Consider the following 18,454-nt stretch of genomic DNA (forward strand, 5'->3'; position numbering starts at 1 on the left):
ATCTAAAGTACTGCAGGTCAGAGCACGAACCTTGTATCTGCGTGGGCTTGACACTAAATTCGCCGGTATCACTCGCATGAGACACGCGCAAACTGTTTAAAAGTCGATAAGAAAAACAAAGCTGTCATTAGGCAGGTCCAAGCATTAGGCGCGTGAGCGCGGTACAGCGCAAGAAACATGCAAAGTAAATCTAAAAGACTGGTGGTTGCGTGCTTTGTTTTCCTAAAATCCGCTCTTCTTTTGCTATATTGGCGATTTCTTTCCGCAATATTGCAGAAATACTGCAGAAGACACGTTTTCATCACCAACAAACCAGTCGTAAACTCGGAAGCAGACCTACGCAGCGTGCGTTTCTGCGAGCGCCGCCGGCTGCCGATCCACACTACCGGAGTGACGCTGGCGCCACCTCTAGGTCGATCTCGCGGCGAATAGCAAAGCGACTGAAGTGTTGTTTTGCCTACCAGGCGAAAGTCACTAACGACGACAGCGCCACCGCATTTTCGTGACGTAGCCGGAGTGAAGGAGGTCTATCCTAGGATCGGGCCCCTTGTTGGCGCGAACGACAGCCGAAGCCAACCGCAGCCACAGCCAGTCCCATGCTTTCAAATGTTGAAACGGTTGAAACCGTTGCAACGGTGTGTGTAGCGCGTTTGGTCGTACTGGGTCGTGGGTCGTACATTCTGTCAATACAGGACAATTTGTGTTTTCTGTGGCTTCATTACTCTGTCGTGTACGTGATTTTAATAACTTTAGCTGTAATGGATCGGCATTTGCGTGACTGTCACTGCGCACTCTTCGCCGATTTCGCGCGCTCTGCAGCAAGAGTCGTCGAGTTCTTTTGTTTCAGCACAGTCATTGTGAGTAAAAGTCCTGCATCGGTACTGCATTTTGCTGGAGAGTGGAGGTGAGTGTGGGTGCTGTTCCTAGCTCCTACGGCACATTATTTTCAAGTGTGAGTAAAAGTGCTTCTATATTTTCAGTTTGACCTGTATTCACTCTCATGTGGGGAACTTTGTAAGCTGCGCTTTTTCTTCAGTCGCTGCCGTTGTGTACGCAGCTGAAAACAAGTCTCGTTCGCAGTCGGCGCAATAGCTTTAGTGACCTACAACTCCCTTTTGATTAAGGCGAAACTACGCAGCGAAATAAAAGCCTATTTAATCGCTTCTACGCATTTTTTTTTTTTTTTCACGAACAGGTTTCGTCACTAGGCATCAAGACTGCAGCTAGTATTGCTTTTTTCAGTCACTTGTTAAGTGAAGGTGAATAGTGGGCTTAACATACATGTGGATGAGCATTGGAGAGTTGAGAAAGGCAGACTGAGCAATTCATGATAACTGCATGCAGTTTATTTTTGCATGATGAAAGCTGCTTGTCAAAGGGAGAGGTCAGAGCTGTTAAGTCATTCTAAATTTTGATTTTCACTATAGCGTTGGTATGTTACGAGAGTATCTTGCTTGTCACATAAAGGAAAGGACTATGCACCAACTAGCCCAGCAATAAGTTTTAATTGACTGTATTGCTTGGTTTCTCACGTATTTTTGTTGTCTGTCTTAAGCAAATATCAAGGTATGTTACAGCTTTATATTGTGTCCTTTGTAGATGTCTGGAAAAATGCCGACATGTATTCGTCATCAAACATGGACCTGCATTCTACAGTTATGGCTTGGCTTAAAAGCTGCCCCGACACGTTTGACCACCACCATGAGTAGGTACTTTTTTCTATGTGTCATATTTTATTTCTCACTTGTTTATTTTGTAGTCATTTGTAAATCCAGCCTTCATGTTCAGGGTAAGCTTGTTCACAGTGTTATAGTGTTTATCAAAGTCTGGAATGCCCCTATAATTAATTTATTATTCATTTAAGAATGCTGCATGCAGTTACACATGGGGTTTTTCAGCATAGGTGCGGGAATATGAGAAGAAATAGAAGTATAGGAGATGAAATGTCAGGGCGGAAATCGGAAGTAAATGTAATAAACTCCACTTTGGCAGTAAACAGAGGGAATAATAATTGAAAGAAACACAAACTAGGGCTATCACAGTCAATCAGTGACAAATGTTGAACAAAATGAAAAGTACAACCCAATAATACAACAATGCAGTTCTTGGCAAAAACTTCACTTCTTGTAAATGAATCCTAATATTTCTGTAAGGTTTCATTGTTAATAAGCTTATTCCATTCTGTTACTAGTTCTTAGAAAATCACTGGTCAAACAAGAGTAACGAATAAGACATAGCTCTTGTGCTTAATCATTGGCAAAATAGGCTTTTAGATTCTGATGAGCATTTATCTTTCTAAGTAATAAAAAGTGAGAAGGCAGTGTACTACAGAGCTAATTGAAATGCCATTTGGTAACTGCATAAGTATGATGAACTGAGTTAATGCTGCTCTCTAGAATTGAAATGATTGCGAAAAATTTTTGGAATATTTATGGACTTCAGATTGCTCTGCTCCACTCCAGTTTTATGTGCTGTACTACGGCCGATGAATAGAACAAAAGTCAGGTTTGCTTCAGAAAAGATTTTTTTTTTGTTGTATGCTGGGAGTTCATTAAAAAGGTGTTCTGGCTTTATTCACCGTAAGTATAGCAGACTTAAAAAGAATGTGTAAAAAATTGCTGAATAAAAAACAAAAATAAAATAAAGAATACTGCATCCAGTGGAGATGTGTCATCCAGTTAAACAAGGTGTCAGCAAAGAAAGATGCTGGTTTCATATTCCAGTTATGAGCAGAAGGCAGTTGGTGTGTTCATGGCTAGTAATAGTCGAGACCTGGCTACCTGCGATGCCGAATGCTTTAATGCTTTCTAGTATCTGCCTGTGGAATTGTCAATGAAAGATCACTTTGTTGAAATGCATGCTAGTTGCTCAGTCTTTCACGGTCTGCAAAAGGGCTCGACAGCCTACTTTGGTATTTATTAAGTGTCATATTCATTTTTACTTTTTCACAGTTATTTTTATTTTATTTGGGACTTCCAGCTTCCAAGAGGATGGATAGATGTCCAACAATAATGTACTGCAAGGCAGCGGGGTCGTCGTGTGCACAATTCGCACAATTCATGCTGAAACATATATATTGGATGATTGCAGCAGCAAGCCTTCATTTTTGTTTACAATAGCTAAGCAGGCTCATGCATTAATTAACTTTCCATTATCACCTCATATGTCTAGCAACTTACCGGTATCGCTAAAGAGGAAAGTATATAACAGTTGCATCTTACCTGTACTCACCTATGGTGCTGAAACGTGGAGGCTAACCAAGAGAGTTCTACTTAAGTTGAGGACAACCCAGAGGGCTATGGAACGAAAAATGGTAGGGGTAACATTGAGTGATAGGAAGCGTGCAGAGTGGGTCAGAGAAATACCTCAAGTTACCGACATTCTAGTGGAAATTAAGAAGAAGAAATGGACATGGGCAGGACATGTAGTGCGAAGAGAGGATAACCGATGGTCGCTTAGGGTAACAAACTGGATTCCAAGGGAAGGAAAGCGTAGCAGGGGGCAGCAGAAAGTTAGGTGGGCGGATGAGATTAAGAAGTTCGCAGGGGTGAAGTGGATGCAGCTAGCACAGAACCGAGTTAAGTGGAGAAATATGGGAGAGGCCTTCGCCCTGCAGTGGGTATAGTCAGGCTGATGATGATGATGATCACCTCATATTCTTTTTCATGTGTGCGGGCATCTTCCTGGTTAGAGATGGAGCAGAGATGGGCAATTAATGCAGAATCCCTCATATTGGATAGTAGTTCACCTGTACCAAGGCTTCATTTCTGTTTACTGGAGGTAAACCAATTCATGTGCATTAATTAGCTCTGTTAGTACCTCACATTCCCCTTCATGGATCACTCCCTTGTTGTGGCGGAGGGGCTTGCGAAACTCGGTGAAGTCGTGAGCTCTGCTGTGTAGGGCCACCCAAGATAGACAGGTCATGGCAGAAAGTTCTGACAAAATGTGATTCACTGGAGAAGGTATTGGCAACCCACTCCAGTATTTCCTGCCAAGAAAACCCTATGGCCAGCCACAATAGCATTAATGATGCTCGTCTTTCACCTTTCCCACGCTGCCCAGAATCATTTTTCTTATCTCCTGTCACCGCACAGGAAATCCAAACATGTATTCTAAATCTAAAGACAACAAGTGCAGGGCTTGAACGCATTCCCCCCACTAACATCAAATGGATCGCTCATCTTATTGCCGATCCTCTCTCATATTATTAACCTCATCTTTGAAACGGGACTATTTCCTCCTCAGCTAAAGAACGCTAAGATTATTCCAGTTTTTAAGAAGGGTGACCCTCATTGTATCTCAAATTACCGCCCCATTGCCATTTTACCATTTTTTAGCAAGGTAATAGAAAGGTGCATAGCACAGCGCCTGACTAGTTACTTCTCTAAGTTCAACATACTTTCACCTCATCAATTTGGGTTCCGCTCGGGATATTCAACTAACTTAGCATTGGTTGCCTTCACTGACAAAATTAAATTTGCCATTGATAAGGGATGCTTTGCCGGGGCAGTATTTACTGACCTGACCAAGGCTTTCGATTCTATCATCCACTCTATATTACTAAGTAAACTAGAAGCTGTAGGGGTAGTAGGGCCGCCTCTCAATCTCATCAAAAGTTACTTACTAGACAGCAAACAAGCCGTGTCGATTTCTAATGTGCTCTCTAACTTAAATACAATTAATACAGGTGTGCCTCAAGGTTCTATTCTCGGCCCTCTGCTGTTTTTAATATATATTAATGATCTATTTAGTTGTCTTGCTAAATCAGAACCGTTTCTTTATGCCGATGACACTACTATATTAGCTACTGATAAATCAATCCACTCATTAACATCTGTGCTGACTACTGATCTCAATAATATTTTAAACTGGTGTCATCGTAACTGCTTGCAGATCAACCCTTCTAAGACAACATTCATGGTATTCAGCTCCAATCGCAAGGCTCCCGTACACATCCCACCACTTACTTTTAATTCCCATTGCATTGAACTTTCAGAACATTGCACATTTCTTGGCGTTACTCTGGATGCTAACCTTAAATACAATAAGCACATTTCTAACCTGAAACAAAAATGTGGTTTTGGTATCAGAGCACTACTAAAAGCGCGTCCCTTTTTCAATCGTGACACTTTAATAGCTCTTTACTACGCATTCATTCATAGTCATTTTAATTACTGCATCACTTCATGGGGAAACACTTACCCATCACATTTATATCAACTGCAACACCTTCAAAATCAGGCCATACGTATAATAACCTACAGTTCATACCGCAGCGAAGCGCTATCACTTCTTCACGAGCACAGCATTTTACCGATCGCTTCACTGATTGCCTTTAGTCTAGCAATCCTACTTTATAAAGCTGTGCACAACACCATACCCTCAATTGTAATCAACAGGGAGGCCCTCACCAATAACAATCAAACAAGATTTGCTAAGGACAACAATTTTCTATTACCAACCGTTCGAACAAACTACGGCAAGCACACGGCTCTTTTTGCTTCTTTACAAATTTGGAATAACCTCCCTTCTCATGTCAAGCAATCCCCATCTCTGTCCGGTTTTAAACAACTGTTATCCGTATTATCACAATAGTGTCACATTCAAACAAGTTTTTTCTTTATATACTTACCGCTTTGTTCACATTCAATTCATGAGTGTTTTCATATGCCCGTAGGGAAGACGTATCACTGTATATGTATCTTTGTATGAATATGTATCACTTCGTATTCTTAATTTTAACAATACCGGCCGCGCATGAAATTTTCGAGCTTGTATTGAATTCATATTCTTTTGTTTTTACCCTATTGTGTTCGCCGGTTTTGCCTCTTTTGACTGCTTTTGCTGTACCAATAATATTTTTTTCATAAGTTTATACATCCATCCATAGGAGGTCCCGATACAGCCTTGAGCTCTGGGACCTCCTTCTGTATTATTTATGTAATACCTGTTTCATGAATAAACAAACTTCTTCTTCAAAAAAAAAAAAAAAATGATAGGGCGCCGAAAGATCAGCCCCCCAGGTTGGAAAGCGTCCCACATGTTACTGGGGATTAACAAAGGGCGATTCCTAGTAGCTCCAGAACGAATGAAGCGGCTGGGTTAAAGCCAAAAGGACGCTCAGTTGTGGATGTGTCGGGAAGCGACCGAAAAGTCCGATGTTGCAAGGAGATATATCACATAGCAACATGGAATGTAAGATCTATGGCACAAGGTAAACTGGATGTCGTCAAGCGAGAAATTGACAGATTGAACATTGATATCTTGGGCATCAGCGAGCTCAAGTGGACCGGAATGGGAGATTTTATTTCCGGCGAACATTATGTCTTTTATTGTGGGCATGAATCCAGAAGAAGGAATGGGGTCCCTCTCATAGTAAACAGAAGAATGGGCAAAGCAGTGCTAGGGTACAACCCCAAAACCACCGAATGATTTCACTTCGGATGCAAGGTCACCCTTTCAACATAACAGTTATCATAGTCTATGCACCAACTACTGCTGCTGAAGAAGCTGACGTTGAGAGATTTTATGCTGACCTGCAATGCCTTTTAGACCGCACTCCATCATCAGATGTCCTTTTTCTCATAGGAGACTGGAATGCTATGGTGGGGAGTGAAGAAATATCCGGAATTACAGGCAAGTTCGGTCTTGGTGAGCCAAATGAAGCTGGGCAGAGGCTAGTAGAGTTTTGTCAAGAAAACAACCTGACCATAGCGAATACTCATTTTCAATAGCACGAGAGGCGCCTGTACACTTGGACTTCACCGGACGGTCTGTACAGGAATCAGATTGATTATATTCTTTGTCAGCAGAGATGGAGAAGCGCTATACAAGCAGTAAAAGCAAGGTCTGGGGCAGATTGTGGCACCGATCATCAGCTTCTTCTTGCCAAATTTAAGCTTCGATTGAGGGAAACACAGAAAACTAGAAGGCCTTCCAGGTATGATCTAGATGAAATTCCATCAGAATATGCGATAGAAGTGAGGAATCAATTTCAAGAATTAGGTCTTGAAGACAGAGAGCCTGAAGAGATGGTGACTGATGTTCGTGATATAATACAAGAAGTTGCTACTAAGGTATTTCCAAAGCAAAAGAAATGCAAGAAAGCAAACTGGTTATCTGAAGAGGCTTTGCAAATAGCTGAGGAAAGGAGGATGGCAAAAGTTATGGGGAAAAGAGAAAGATAGAAGGTTCTCAATGCAGATTTTCAGAAAATAGTAAGGAGAGATAAGAATGCCTTCCTGAACATACAGTACCAAGCAGTTGAGGACAACATCCAATTGAGGAACACAAGAGCTCTGTATAAGACAATCAAAGATATCAAAGGAAGCTTCTGTGCTAAGCTGGGCGTGATAAAGGACAAACGAGGCAGGGACCTCACTGAAGCCTCAGAGATAAAGAAGAGGTGGCAGGAATACATAGAAGAACTGTACAAGAAGGACCTGGATGTGCAAACCCAACATAAGACGGTTGTGATTACTGATCTCGAGCCGGGCATCCTGAAGAGTGAAGTTTAATGGGCCTTAGCCAGCCTTGCTAAGAACAAAGCTAACGGAATTGATGGCATTCCAGCCGAGTTGCTTCAAAACCTCAACCATGACGCTGTTAACATTCTGTATACATTATGTCAGCAAATTTGGACAACCCTGCAGTGGCCACAGGATTGGAGGTCAGTTTACATCTCCATTCCAAAGATAGGCAGTGCCAAAAATTGTTCCAACTACCGCATGATCGCGCTTATTTCGCATGCTAGCAAGGTAATGTTGAAAATCCTCCAAGGTAGGCTGCAGTAGTATGTGGATCAGGAGCTTCCGGACGTGCAAGCTGGGTTTCGCAAGGGCAGAGGGACTAGAATTGTAATTCTTGATGTTGGACAGAAGAAATTTCTGCAGCGATTGCAACTGTTTCTACAGGTTGGAAGAACACCTTAAGAGGGACTAGAGACCAGATTGCCAACCTTCGCTGGATCATGGGAAACAAAAAAAAGCAAGAGAGTTCCAGAAACCCATCTACTTCTGCTTTATTGATTATGCGAAAGCGTTTGACTGCTTAGATCACAGCAGATTGTGGCAAGCTCACCAAGAGAATGGGAGTTCCTATTCACCTCATCTGTCTCCTCGGGAACCTGGGGCCGTATTACGCACCGCTCTCAAAATCGCTCTCAAGTTTGAGAGCGTGACGTCAAAATGACGAGGCTCAGACATGTGAAGTGTGACGACATCATGGCTTTAGCCAATTACAAGCAGGCTAGGCTGCTTAATAGCAAAGCCCCACCCCGGAAACTTTTATTTGCACGATAAAGGGGCCGTGTGCAAACATTTTTCGTGAAAACGCAGCGAATAAAAGTATAAATGTTCTATTTACCTAAGAAACATTGTTCGAAGCTATAATACAGCAACTAAAAATAGAAGCATTTTCAGTATTACAATTAAATGTGCGCCTAGGTAACGATTTTCGCCGCGAGGGTCAGCTGATGACAGCGAGGCGTGAACATGGCGGCCTGCAAAGAAACAGCTGATTTTCCCGTCTAGTTGCTGCTTTGTACGCGTAGTTTAAAATCGAGGTCCTCTGCGGATGTTGTTAGTTCCCGGAAAAATCTGACTGAAAGCAGTAAAGGCTACGAACCTGCAGTGAACAGCTTGGTGAAAGTGTTTGTCACGAAAATAGCTTGTTGAAGAGTGTTTTTCATCAGTGCTTACCAGCGATGACAACAGCGACGAGCGGTAGCCATGTGATCTAGTGTTGTTTCTTCGGAAAATGCAAGAGGAAAAGGAAGGCTACACTATTACTTCTGCCGATAGATGGAAGCTGACAGTATCAGTAAAGTAGGTGTCAGCCGCTATGTAAGAGCTCGCGACTGCAGTGCGGGAAACGAGATCCGACGCACGACCCTTCACCACTGACTTGTCGTGCAAGCCACAGTGACTCGCTGCTGTGCTTCGCAACCAGTTGACTTCAGGCACATTGGGCTCGGTTCTTCATATTGCGATTGATGCTGCTGCTGCTCCATTCCGTTCATGTTCAGTAGCTGATGTTCTGTGTGAGGTACATAAACCGACATTTACGCTCCGTTTTGGTTTGTTCAAGAGAAAGAAAGCACAGTTTTTTTTTTTTTTTTAATTGTCACCGAGGCGAGAACGAGTTCGTTCTACCAGACCTCAGTTTAGAGGCGATAAAGGTAGGCCTGAGCAGGGATGTCTAGTATGTTGCATTTCGCGCAGCGGTAAGAGTGATGGTGTTGGTCGCACATTGTTGCAAGGCCTCTCTGACGGTGTCATAGTTTCTGTTCGTGCTAGACGGTGTCCACTCTGTCGGCAGGAAAAGCAAGCGTATCATGCATGTGATGCCGCGAGCGAGCTCGAAATCGGCTCAATTTCTGCGATCGCACTATGACAACTAGCTTTCAAGTGCCTTTATATCCATCGGAGAGTCTTTAGTGTTTCAAAATATGTTCATTTTACACACATTACGCATTCTCTTTCAATATTGTGGGAATTTGGACAAGCCTTTTCTATTAAAATATCAGTTTGAACAGAAGTTTGAATTTTTTTGGTTATTTGTTGAAAAGACTTAGAAAATAAATGCCAATGACAAAAGTAGCTGTGCAAAATGTGTATATCACACATTTATGGCGTAGTCATTTATTGGATGCTGATAGTTTAGCTTCCTCTACTGTCTTGAAGCTGTTTAGCATTCTTCTTGACAGTGTTGCACGGTTTATTAGTGTAAAGTAACCTTTATTCACACATAGCCCCAGCAATGAATTTGTTATGATTGCAGTTATTTTATTGTCACTAAGTTTTTTGTCATTCAGCAGTCATTCTGGGCACTGAAGCCAAGTAAAATGCACTATTCTCTTAGCAGCTGCTACAGCAGAGCAGCAGCTTCAGCTTTGTTATATCTGATATATAAGCATTTTGTATACTGCACCATGCATACAGTACCTATTTGTATAGGTAGCTTCAATATGCAATGGAATGGCTTCTTTGGGCCTAGTAATTTATTCTCAAATGTACATGTCAATGTTGTATGGTCAATGTATATCAAGGTACATGTGCTTCTCTATATGCTGCCTCTTTTGCAGTAAAAACACTCAAGTGAAATGCTGCTTCCAAGAAATAAGTGTTTCTGCTGAATATAAGTGGCAGTTAAAAAGATCTTTGTTGGTAGTATTTTCTGATTACAATCAGAATCATGAACATTTACTGCCTTGCTGTAATACTGCACTTTTCAGTTTAAACATGTTTACACCACAGTGACCACAGCCAACTGTACCAGGCTGCAAGACGGTAGCAGAGAAGGGACAGCGAGCTGGGACTGGGATGGTTTGGCGCTGGTGTAATCAGCCATGACTTCAGTGGGTTGTTGTCGTCTCACGGGTAACCAAAATATGACATCCACTTAGGCCCATCTTTTGCTAATCTCAACAGCTTTTGAGCATGCTTTAGCACTCAATTGAACATCCATACTAAGTAGCCCACAGCCAGAATCGTAAACATTCGCAGGAATGCTTACAACGTGTGCCAATGCTGTTTAGGCAAGCATCATTGTAAGGACAGCCTTGTAACTTGGTAGTGATGATTACCTGCATAACAGAAACACCCCGGTTTCTTAGGCAGCAAATAAATTTAAACACTATAAATATTTGTCTCCTATTGCTTTTGCCATGAAAAAAATTTCACTGCAACATGCATTCTTTGGCATATAGCCCGTCTCAGCATATTCGGGAAATGTATCTCTTGCCGAAGCAGAAATCTGTCAGTCTCTCCCTGCAAGGCTTGTTTAAAAAAAAAAAAAAAAGAAAAGAAAAAGTCTTGTTCCCAGAAAAGACTCCCGGTCTTTGCAGAAATGAAAAGAAGCAGGCGTTTTTACGGCGCATTCTCTTTCAAGCCGCAAATGTGTCGCAGGCAGGGAGCGTGACAAATGGCCCGAAACCAGTCATCGAGGAGCAAGGCGCGCTGGACAATCAATAGTCCCTTCATTCTGTGCTTTACATATAAAGGGCAGGTATACAGAACCCTTTCGACAGCTCTCGCTAGGTCATTTTGAAGACAACTGTTAAAAAACAATGCACGAGTGGGAACGAGACCTTTTGGTTGGAAAAAAAGCCTTGCAGAGAAGCCGACTTACAAGTGGTATTGCACACATCAATGCATATAATCAAGATCGTTCGATGACCAACACGGGTTTTAAGATCTTAATCAGGAAAAAGACGCAGGTGTTCAGCAGACCTTCGATCACCTTTCGGTGCACAGGAGTACCGCTATCAAACATTATGGTGTCGCAGCGCTGGCAGACAAGGACAAGACTAGGGACACACACAACTGCACTGAACTTACAACTTTATTTTGGACGCTTTTGATTCGCGTATATATAATTGACAGAAGGATGAAATGAAAAGAAGCAGGCGTTTTTACGGCGCATTCACAAACGCTAGACGAACGCGCCGTGGAGGAGGCGTTGGTCCGGCGGGGCAGCCAGGGTCACGAAATGCGCGTGTTCGCTTCGCAGATCTGAGATAAAGCAGGCACAATACAAGTTTACTATGATCTTCAGAACTCTTCGGCAAACACACGCAGTCAATAACAAAATCTACTCACTATTGTGATGTTCACAACGTGCGTAGTACCCCTTGCCTAGCGACTTGTTTCCGTATCCTTGACGGCAATCATCGTTCCGCCCGATGGCTTCCGCTACCGACGCACTGCGTGATGCAAACGATCTTACATTCCCTACGTACGTCGGAAGCACGGTACAATCGTGGTTGGAAGCCTCCGGTAGCAAAAAAATGCGGTGCGCTTGCCGCCGCGGTGACGACGCACTCGCCCGCAAGCCGCCGTTCATCGATGTTCGTCGGCAATCGTCGCGCAGTCACTACACTTTCTGCTTGTTCCCGAGTTGAACAGAGCCGGAGCAACTTGTCCGGCAAGTCAAACGCGTGCTCGTGCTTCATTCTTCGCTGTGGATCGCCGATACAATGCCTCAAAGCAGCGCATCGCAATTTACGCGGCCGCCATTTTCGCTCTCAAACGTTTGAGACTGCTTCTGTCGCTCTAAAAAAAACGCTCTCAATTGGCGGCCATATTTAGGTGCTCAACGTCATCATTTCTTTCGTGTTCATGACGTCTGATGACGTCCATCGGTGACGCAGAACTGACCAATAGGACATAGGCCTTTGAGAGCGATTTTGAGAGCGATCCGTTTGAGAGCGGTGCGTAATACGGCCCCTGTATGAAGGGCAGGAGGCCACAGTCAGAACTGGGCATGGTCTTACTGATTGGTTTCTGATTAAGAAAGGAGTGAGACAAGGCTGCATACTGTCGCCCTGCCTATTTAACCTATATGCTGAGTGCATCATGAGAAAGGCCGGTCTGGATGAGTCTTCAGCTGGAGTGAAGATTACTGGAAAACGTATCAACAACCTTAGATATGCTGATGACACCACTTTAATGGCAGAAAGTGAAGTGGAACTCAAGAGACTTCTGATGGGTGTACAAGAAGAGAGTGAGAAGTTTGGGCTTAAACTGAACATTAAAACGACAAAGATCATGGCGTCTTGCCCTATCGAGTTCTGGAGCATCAAGGGACAAGAAGTGGAAGCTGTGACAGATTTTCTCTTCTTGGGCTCCAAGATCACCCCGGAAGGAGACTGCAGCCATGAAATTAGGAGACGCCTGCTTCTGGGAAAGAGAGCCTTGACTGCCTAGTAAAGAGCAGAGACATTAGACTGCCAACCAAGATCCGTATAACTCGGGCTATGATCTTTCTAGTTGTGATTTATGGATGCGAGAGTTGGACTGTGAAGAAGGCTGACCGCCGAAGAATTGACGCGTTTGAATTGTGAGTTCCTTGGGCTGCCAGAAGATCAAATCAGTCGATATTGTCGACCATAAACCCTGACTGCTCATTGGAGGGTCAAATTCTAAAGTTAAAGCTCAGCTACTTTCGTCATTTGTTGAGAAGAGAGGAGTCGCTGGAGAAAGATTTGATGTTGGGAAAGGTTGAGGGTCACCGGAGAAGGGGTAGGCAGTGAACGCGGTGGTAAGATGGCATCCTCGAGGCGCTGCAGATGAAGTTATGTGACGTTAGATAGTGAGAGACCGGAAAGCGTGGCGTGATATGGTCCATAGTGTCACGAAGAGCCGGACACGACTGAACTGAACTGAACTGACCTCACATTCTTTTTACATGTATGCAGGCATTTTGGCGACAGCTGCGTCTTGCTTAAAGGGACACTAAAGAGAAAAATGAAGTGGGCTTGCATCGATAGAATGCCAGTTCTCAGTTACATAAAAGCCAATCTTTCTGAAAACAGAGCTTTTATAAGGTAGTAAAGAGGAAGAACAGGAATACAGGTGTCGCCACCACAGCTGAAACAGCAGAGGCTCGCAACTACAAATCACATGACGCGTAAGGGATCCCGGAGGCTGACAAATGCGAATTGCGTTGATTGCTTGAATGCGTAGTCGGTTTTGTCTCGAATATGATAACATGCTTTTATTACACATAAACGACGGCGAAAAGACGAAAAGACAACGTGAATGCTGCAAGGCAAAAATAAATATATACTAATTTCTCCCACTTGTCGGTACATGCCGCTAGTCTCTCGGCTAACACGGCGCTATAGGCGTCCACTTCAGTTTGTGTTTTGTTCCGGCTCGGGCACTTCGTGCGTTCTCGGATAGTTTGGTTTGGGTCTGCGGCGCGATCTCGGAGTAGCAGATGCGCCTGCCCTAAGTGCGTATCGAATGAAGATCATGACTCGGCACGCACCTTCTAAGTATTCTCCGCTCCCCGTGCGCCAGCAATCACGGTGTCTCCTCTTGCGTCATCCTACCCTACTACGTAGGAGGAGAAAACAGTTTGAATTCGACCGGCGGGAACAAAAAAACCTCAGCTTCTTATCGCAGTATCTAGCAATAATTCGATTTTTTACTGCCGGATATGCGGCGACAGTGTCATCAAAAGCCATTTATTAGATTTCAATAGTATATTTGGGTGTCCTTAGTGTCCCTTTAAGACTGGAGCAGAGTATGGCAGTTGTGTTGATTGTTTCTGGTAAGCTAGTGTAAATGCACTTCATTTTTATTTGTTCACTTTCTTTTGCATCTGGGCAGGCATCAGGCTGAATATAAGTCTCCTTGTCTCCATTCCCTTTGGTTAATGATGAATTCTACCATCGTTTTGGTTAATGAAGAAAGCTGCCTGGTAATTCTAATTAGCATTTTATTTAAAACATTAGTGAGTGGCAAGTTGGTTTTGCATTCTTTAGATTGCAGTGCTGTACTAACAGGGATGAGTTAAGAAGTGCTCTGACTAGCAACTGTATTTTATTGCCCTCAACCAGATTATATAGGCACTAGGTCCAGAACAACAAAATGAAAAACCAATGCATCACTTCACGCATCCATGGCACGGTTATCACATTTGTTTCTCATTCCTTCAATCTTGCATCTTATCATTGGCATTCAGAAATGACATTTCTTTTTCGCTAATGTGCACAGAGGGCTTACTGACACATTTATCTGCACATTTTCAGATCGCCCGGTGGTGCCCGAGCACTTGCGAAGAATAGCTCTTTCAATGGCAGGGGTTCAGCACTTGCACTGGCTACAGTGTAAGGCAAGTTCCTCTAAATTTGGGCCCCTTAGGTGTCTTTTATGTTCTTGCAATCGTGTTCAGACACCTCCCTGTTTGGCCTGTGTAGAGGTTGCCACTCAGCAGGGGAACTGAATACACCATATCTTTGTAATCTACGAGACACAGGTAGTGCCTCATCACGCAGTCAGGCTCACATTTGATGTCTGAATTCACACCTTTGCATAACTGATGCAGTTTCTTCAGGGCCGAGAGGAAAATATCTATGACCGCTCTATTTCTTATCTTTTTCAATTTGTATGATACCACATGTAACTAAGGTATCATAGCTACCTTTCTTCAAGATTCATTTGTGGTGGGCCCCTTTCGCATTTGTTTAAGTATGCTGTCCACAACAGCAATTAGGGGATGACGTGGATATCCGGCTTTATCCAGACGATGCACTTTCCTCTGGAAAGCTGCTTATTTAGGCTGCCCACGACTTTTCAAGAGTGCTGATAAAGCCTGACTTCACAATGGCTCTTTACAAGCTTCATGTGAGCTGAGGCATACGGAAGGACTGGTTTGTTACCCGTCAGTTCACAGGCCCAGCACGCGTGTTGAGAGCTGAAGTACAGTCCCAAATTTAAGGACCTAATGTGGACATTAGCCGGGTGCTCATGAGCCATCGTCAACGGTAGAAGACACTGTGAACAATGCTAAAACTTCGGACACTCATGTGTTCACACAACTGTCCTTGTTATTCAGGAGCTGCTTCGAATTTACTTGAATTCCACATTTCGAAGACCACATTATTTCTCAACGAAACAGGATTTGCATTGGTTCATGTGTCGCGCCCATCTTGAGCGACATATGCCTTACGGTCGACGACGGCAAGATACAGGAATGATGCGCTAAGTTTGGAAGAGACTAAGTTTTAGGTTTGTTGACGCTTGTTATCCTCAATGACGACAGCGGTTGTGCGAACACACGGGTGTCTGAACCTTTAGCAATGCTTGTAGATTGTCTTCGACCACTGACGGTGACTCACGAGCGCCTGGCCGACAGTCACATTACGTTCGTAGATTTGGGACCATGCTTCGGCTCTCAACACGTTTGCTGGGCCTGTGAGCCGAGGGGTAGAAACCAGTCCCCCGTATGCCTCAGCTTACTCAAAGCTAGTAAAGAGCCATTCTGAAGGCGTGCTTCTTAAGCACCCTTGAAAAGTCGTGGGAACCATAAAGAAGAAGCCTTTCAGAGGCAAGTGCGTCGTCTGAAGCAAGCTGGATATCCAGTTCATCTCCTATTTGCTGTTGCGGAGAGCATACTTCGCGAAAGGGGCCCGCCAGATATGAATGTCGAAAAAAGGTAGCTGCGATACCATGCTTACATGTGGTAGCACACAAATTCAAAAAGATAGGAAATATATGGGGGTTGATATTTTCTTCTGGGCCCAAAAGAAAGCTGCATCAATTGTGCAAAGATGTAAATTCTGACACCAAATGTAACCCGGTTGCGTGACAAGGCACCGTCCGTGTCTCATAGATTATGAAAACAATGTGGTGTGTTCAGTTCCCCTGTCATGCGGCAACATCTTCATAGGCCAGACAGAGAGGTGCGTGAACACAACATTGTAGGAACATAAAAGAAATCTAAGGAGTCCAAGCACAGGGGAACCTGCCTTACATTGTAGCCAGTGCAAGGGCTGCACCCTGCCCTTGACAGAACAACTATTCTTCTCAAGTATCAGGACACCACCACAAAGGTGATAATAGAGGCTCTGGCGATCTCAAAATGCGCAGATAAATGTGTCGGCATTAGTGCAAAATAAATGTCATTTTTGAACACCAATGATGAGATGAAAGATTGGAGGAACAGGACACAAAGGTGATAATTGTGCCACGAATGTGTAAAGTGATGTGTTGGTTCTATTTTTTAAACCTGCTGCGTATGTAATCTGGTTCAGAACAATATAGAATAGAGCTGTTAATCAGTGCTTGTGATTGCGTTCTTCTTATCTCGTCCCTGTTACTACTGCGCTGCAATCCCCAGTGAGCATTTTATAATGACCCAGCAGTGAATACTCAAAGCGATAGTTATTAATAGCCCTTTTACCATTTTTATGTTTGCTGTGTATACATATTTGTCTCAGCAGCAGCCTCGTAGCAGTTTCACAGTGCTTTTACAACCAATTTTCCTGCTCTCACCAACAGACGGTTTTTCTTAGGTGAGGTTTTAAGGCCAGTTCCATTTTGTTTACATATTTAGAATGGTGCTTGTTGTAAAACATGCTCACATAGTGGTCTGAAGTGAAAATAACTTTTAAGCATTTTTGTGAGCAATTATGGCACTGTGTATTGCATGTTTCTGAAAGGGATTGGCAGTTTAAATTTTGATGTCACTGGATTTTAGGACCATGCTTCACTACTATCATTATTTAAAGTTCTACTTGAGGCTATTTTGGAAAGAGTAAAACAAACAGTAGTTGGCATTTTAACCAGTACTACTTTTTAATATCATGTATGGGTTTGCAGAAAAGGGGATGATGGTAGAGATAAAAGAGAAGCAGACTTCATGTTCTTCAAGGAGCCAAAGACCAGTGGAGTTTGCATAGGTGAATTTTGTCAGTGTATTCCTGCTTGAGCACTTTGTCATCTCTTTTGGTTGCAGCTCATTTTCTATGTGACTGTTGTCTGACTGTCATGCCTATTCTGGCAATGCAGGTAGTTCCACTCTCTTAAGGCAGTGTTGGCTTAGTACCATGCAGTGCAATCCTCCAGTGGCAGGCTTTAACATTGTGGACTGCTTGGGTGCCCAAGATATAAGTGCTGAACATGAAGTAGAATCTGCGTCTATTATTGTTCAGGCTTGCTATTCTTGCATCGGTGCTTTTTAAGTTTTTAAGTTTTCAGTGCAGAACTTCTTGCCTACATTTTAGGCAATAAAATGCGTGTTCACAAAAGTAAATGTGAAGTTCAATACCGTAGCAGTCTGGGCGTGTTGGTTATTCATGATGGAAAAATACTGCGCTGTATTTTTCCATCATAAATGTGAAGAGTTAGTTTTTTTGTGCTTAGTTGCACACAGCGCAATATTTCCACTGGTATTACAGCTCAGCTCTCAAAGTTGCCATGTATTTGTTACAGCCATCATGTAGTTTGCATGTCTACATCACTTGTGACTGAAGCGTTTCTCTCCTGCCTTTGTCACAACCTGTTGGGACAGCAACATTTTTGAGATAGCATATTGAATAATTTTTATGCAAAATGTTAATGAGAATTTTTAGCAAGTGCCAATATAGGACAGCCATCCAGCTACTTAGTGAGCGCAGAGGCCGTGTCTCGCGTGCCACATGCCTCGGTCTCGCGTGCCGCGTGCCTTGGCCCCAGCCGTGCCATGAACTTGGAGCACGGTGTTAGAAGTAGTTTAGGTGATACGACGACGCCTCCGGAGGCGGCAAACATTTGTACCAACTTCCGTCGTCCGCCCCGAGATGGCGCTAGCGTGAGTAGGGCCGCCCGTGCCGGTCGTCGAGCCTGTTTCTCGTCCTGCCCTATGGGTGATCATGTGAACTCTGACGATGCATTTACTCGCCTTAAGCGGATACCATTAATGTTACATGGCACTGTTAGCGCGAAACACCTTAGCGTGTATGCCAATCAAATATAAGCGGTTTTGAGCGCGAAATCGCTGTTGATCGCGATGTACCGAACTGCGGACGCAATGGTTAGGTGCTGTGGGGCGGCGCAGCGCTATTTAATATAATCTATGGTCACCATTTTAATATTTATTTTTCCCATACCTAATGCCACCAACTCGGTTCATGAGGCTAGGCAATATATATCTATACTTTTAATATCAAGCTAGTACTCGT

At 43.5% G+C, this 18,454-nt stretch overlaps 1 long non-coding RNA gene across 1 annotated transcript in view; it reads left to right on the forward strand.

Moving 5' to 3' along the window:
- The first annotated feature begins 610 nt into the window (after nt 1–610).
- LOC146197782 (uncharacterized) overlaps nt 611–18,454 on the forward strand; it is a 67,140-nt gene continuing 49,296 nt past the window's right edge. The window contains exons 1-2 of the long non-coding RNA XR_014705682.1: nt 611–952; nt 1,600–1,705. This is a non-coding gene — a long non-coding RNA (uncharacterized LOC146197782). The remainder of the gene's footprint in view (nt 953–1,599; nt 1,706–18,454) is intronic.

The sequence above is a fragment of the Amblyomma maculatum genome, chromosome 3, assembly GCF_055883805.1.
Source record: "Amblyomma maculatum isolate TAMU_Amacu chromosome 3, ASM5588380v1, whole genome shotgun sequence".
In the NCBI taxonomy this organism is placed as follows: Eukaryota; Metazoa; Arthropoda; class Arachnida; order Ixodida; family Ixodidae; genus Amblyomma; species Amblyomma maculatum.